The sequence below is a fragment of the Trachymyrmex septentrionalis genome, unplaced genomic scaffold (genome assembly GCF_001594115.1).
Source record: "Trachymyrmex septentrionalis isolate Tsep2-gDNA-1 unplaced genomic scaffold, Tsep1.0 scaffold24, whole genome shotgun sequence".
Taxonomy (NCBI): domain Eukaryota; kingdom Metazoa; phylum Arthropoda; class Insecta; order Hymenoptera; family Formicidae; genus Trachymyrmex; species Trachymyrmex septentrionalis.
In genome coordinates, this window is record NW_017305397.1 from 2,888,031 (window position 1) to 2,893,176 (window position 5,146).

At 38.7% G+C, this 5,146-nt stretch overlaps 1 protein-coding gene across 2 annotated transcripts in view; it reads left to right on the forward strand.

Annotated features, from left to right (window-relative positions):
* Positions 1-5,146, forward strand: part of LOC108748766 (forkhead box protein O) — a 171,381-nt gene that overhangs the window by 73,067 nt on the left and 93,168 nt on the right. The gene's annotated exons all lie outside the window — the stretch shown is intronic.

The window sequence follows — 5,146 nt, forward strand, 5'->3', positions numbered from 1 at the left end:
AGTTAAGTCTTCGTCTATGTAAATATTGAAAATGTTTCATATTTTCCGATGAACGTTGACAAATCGCAACGCTCGGATAGATTATACTAGCTTACAATTACCTTATTATTATATTGTACCCGTCTTATTTTGACGAAGAAAGAGACATGGAATTTTTGTAAAATTTCCGCCGATGTTATAATAATCTTTTTACATAGATAATAATTGGAATGAATATCGAGCGGCGATCGAGGTCCGTGCTCTTTTCTATTGCGATTATCTAGCCGAGCGGCGAAACGTATGTACAATAATATTCGCGCAAATTGAACCGGTTCGGTTTTGCCATACTTTATCGAGGTTGCCGGCGTATGTTCCTATTAAAATTTAGCGGCCGAGTAACAGGCATAGCTTGCGCCGTATAACCTCGAAATAGTTCGTTTATATGCAAATACAATGGGCGATACAACGGCGAGCGAGTGATACGCGAGAATGGTTTGCGCAAACCCGCATGATAGTATACAAATGATAAAATTGCATCAACCATAATAATCGCGCATGCGCTTGTATAATATTCACTGCCATAAGTGCTCGATCATCATCACTTTTTGTTCACCTCGGACTGGTTAATATCGACATTTACGCCTCACATGATCGTGTCACGCGGCGCTAAATCTGTGTCTATTTACCTGCTGCATTTACTCCGCGTCGTTCACGGAGAGAGGGAGTGGGGGAGAGGGAGGGAGGGAGGGAGAGAGAGAGAGAGAGAGGGAGAGAAAGAGGAGGGGAGGGAGAGAGGGGGAGTTCGCGTTACTATCGTATCACGGCGAATGCACAAGTTTTCGATGAATCTCTCCGCAAACAAATTTGAATGCCGTGAAATTTATTGGCACGAACGCTCTTATCTGTATCGCGGAGATGCAAGCAGCGAGTGATAAGGCAATTATAATTTTGATATCGCGAATCGCAAGGTATCGTAGAGTAACGTGCCGCGGACTCTTTCACCCGAGAGAATTTCAATATTTTCCTCTTAAAAACACGTCTTAATCTTGAAAAATCAATAATTGGAAGAAAAACATATTGGAAGAAACGTATCTCGAATTATTCTATTTTTTTTTTTTTTTTCCCGTTGAGATAAATATTTTCTCTAAAAGACTCTATTTCCATATCTTTTGTTTCTACCAAATCTTTCGCTTTTTCTGGCCGAAGCTGGCCAGTAGAAAAATTGTACCGTCGCGCGGTAAAGTTCTGAAAAATTATTCTGGGGCGGAAATAATTTCTCGAAGACACACTGTGTCGCACGTTCGAGACCTTATGACCTACTACGAAACCGCGCAGCACGCAATTTACCGTTATCAGCGAAGTGTGGAGCGCGAGTTTGCATAGTTTATTCCGTTTCCCAAGCGAAATTAGCGAAAGAGAGAAGGAGAAAGCGAAAGGGAGAAAAAGAAACAGCGCGCCGATAGTACGCGCGTGAACGCGAAGCGATTCTCGCCATTTGTCATTAAACGGCCATCTCTTTCGAAGCGCAGTGGCTAATGCTTTAAATCGGAAGATCTAGCCGATCATCGGCCATCCTGATCTCGTTCAGCTCCTAGTAATTTTTACCGCAACGTGTACGTTAGGTTGCATTATTGATAGGATAATTGACTCGCCGTACTTGTATCATGCACAATATCATGTGACGATAGTACGCGCGTTAACTCCCTTTTAGTGCCGAAGACTCACGAAAAAGAATCGGATTTTTTGTTAAAATTATTCCTTCTCGAACGTTTTAATGAGAATCGTAGAAATTTTTAGATTGTAATAAATAAATTAATAATCCAATAACATTGTGTAGAAATGATATTGTAAAATTGTGAGCAGAGTAATGAAGTTGTGGTAAAAAACAATTATATCTCTAATGTGTGTACACATCGAAAATAGTGTCGGTGGAAGGAAAAAAATGAAATGATGGTAAGATATTAATAAATTAAAATGGTACATGTAAATGACACGATTGTGCGAAAAACCTAATCTTTCTTACGAAGAAGTGAGCAATTATACGAGCGAATACCGAGTAACGATAAAATTATAGGCGGAAAAACATGGCCGTATAATGGGGTTGGCAAGAGGGTTAATGACATTGCAACAGATTTTACAGCGCCAGGCAGAGAAGACTCGATCGCGAGCGCGACCGCAAAGACACCAATTAATTCGTTGTAAATGAGAGAATACAATCCTGCATCGCGTTCGAATTTTCGGGATATTAATATCGCGTTTTAATACGCACATACAGAGCAACGAAGCGCCGCACCGTTGTGTTGTGCAGCGACGATTCGAAGGTTAATATTGTAATATTCATATTTTATGCATATTGCGCGGTGGATATTTCTGTGATGTTGTAACGATACCCAGCTTCGCGATACATTGCGAAAATCTAGAAATAAAATATTTAACGGCGCAAAATTCATTCGCTTTATATCCAAATCATTTTCGAATAAATTATTACTAGGATCATCCTCAATATTATATATTCATCATTATAAATATATTATAAATATCCTTATTATTTAATCCTTAAATAATCTCAGATATCGCATAGAGATCCAGATCTTAGAGATCTCCAATTATACAGAATACAGTTGGAATTATTGCGAGATGTGAATTAATTTCAAGTTATTTTATTTAAAAACGTTTCAAGAGCGATTAATGATGCGATGTGATATTGACGATATTGTTTGCATCGTCCTTCAAGAATTAGGAGGAAATAACTATAATGAAGCTGTCAAAGCTATTATTACCACTTCAGGAGGATTAAGAGTATTTATGGTAATCGCGGTTTGGCAATCGATCCTCGACCGCACCCTTCTTCTTATTCTCCCAAACTCGTTTTCGACGTTTCCCAGCTTTATATTCGCGCGATAATTCTATCGCGGTACGCGATCACACCGTCGCACCGTGAGTGGGCATCATTTTATCGCGATAAATATCACTCGGAATTTTTCCATCTTTGATGTATTGATATACGGGACAAAGCGTGCGAAACCACATGTACAAATCAAAGAGCCGTATTGAAACAGAAATCGGAGGGAAATGAGAAGAAATAATTTCCCTATCCCTGTGTGTCATATCTGTAATTCTAGAATGTGAAATAATCACCAACAATAGAAAATGTGTAGCAAATTTACCCTCCTGGCATTTCCTATTCGGAATTCGAGCTCGCGATACTTTTCAATTACGTTGAAATTAAGACCGCCGCGAGAGCTGCACGTTATCTTTCAAAAAACATTTCGCGTAGACTTTTTTTTTCCTTCCTCTCTTCTTATTAAGAGAGAAAGAATCCTGGTAGTCTCGCTTCTCCACTTGAGAGAAGCGGCGGTCCGTGGCGACGCTAATTTTCTTAATTCTATGGCGCTCTGTAGAATGGTGAAAATGAAGTAAATGCGATCAAAACAGAATTGAATTAAAGCGCACGCGACGGAATTAATATACCCAATCTTAACCATTATTAGGCTTAGATTTATGAAGTTTTTAAAGAAGCGGAAGAGAGTGGCTGCTTTTTCGAAGAAGTGCTTCCCCAAAGATCGTCGACCGCTTTATTAGCATCCCATAACGCATACGCTCGCGAATCCCACGCAATGTGTTCCCACCGTTTACTTCGTTCGCCCCTTTGTTCTTCATCATCGTCTTCCTCCTTCTTCTTCTCCTTCTCCTTTTCTTCTTTCTCCTCCTCCTCCTTCTTTTGCCTCGCTTTGTCGAAGAAACGTCTCCACCCGCGGGAAGCCTTTATGCAAATGCAAAGTCTTTATGCACGTCCACTTTTGAGTTCTTTACTATGCTCCTTTTTCTGTGTCATAATCAAAAATTTTATGGCCCGCCTGCCAACTCTTCACACGCACGTATGCGCGTACATATGCGCGAACGAAGTTCCTGTCGTAAAACTTCATTGAAAAACATAACGAGGACGAAATATATTTGGCCATTCGCTGCACTTTTTAAATAGCTAATGGCTAATATGAATTGAATGCAATCTCGAGACGCATGAATGTTCATAACTTGGCAACGACGACGCACGTTGTAGATAATATTCTAATCCACAATGAATCTTTCGATGAATATGTACGTAAATGTAATGTGCTTTTGCGTAATGCATGCCAAACGACTGAATGGTTCTCGTTAACGTTCATTTAAAGGGATATAATATATTTTCGTAAAAATCCGAAAATTTAACTGATTCTTTTCTCGTGATTCTTTTCAGGCTACAGAATTGAATAGATTGACATCCAAGCCTCGAATTATGATTAAAACTTACTTGTTGTTGAATGAAAAATTGTAGATAATTTCATTATTTATTTTCAACTCTGAAGAATCGCGTTTCTAAATTTACAAAGTTTTCTTAAATAAAAAATACGATCCTTAAAAAATTTAAATCAGAAAGCAAAAAGAATGACTCACGTTACATAACGCTGCGTACATAATATATAATAACAAATTTGTTTGGAATATAAAAAAGTGCTTCTCGTTTCAATACTGTTAATTCGCATTAATAATTCTATTATTATTATATAATAATAATAACGTCAGCTATCAATGGAAATATTAGTATTATATGACGATAACGCGTGTAATTATATACACCATGTTGTTTTACGAAGTATTACGTGTTTTGCAAAACCCTAATGTCGGTTACTTTATATTTTTTTACATCGATAGACTCGAGGAGACGTCTATTTTGGTTATGCACGGCAGACTCGTTAGACTATCACGTTGCAGCAAAAGCGGAGACGAGAAGGTATAGGCGAGTTCGGCACGGCAGAGTAGAGTTAAGAAGATTAGGAGAGTGGTCAGCGAAGCTTCAGCTAACGCCATTACGATTAAGAATGCTTCATTATGTACGAGCTGACCGATTATGGCCGTTGACCGCGCTACAACAGAGCTACCTGTACCATATCGAGTAGTAGTTCGTTAAACATCGGGGATGAGAGTCTATTATGCAATTAACCCACGTCGAAGAGCACTCTCTCTTCCCTTATTCCTTTTTCGACGACTATATCTCCCGCCCTTTTTTCCGCATATCCGTTGCAACGCCCATTCGACACGGAATATTATTATGATATAACATTTCCCTCTCGCTGTGTGCTTTTCTATATTTTTATAATTATTATTTACTGTATTTACTGTATATATA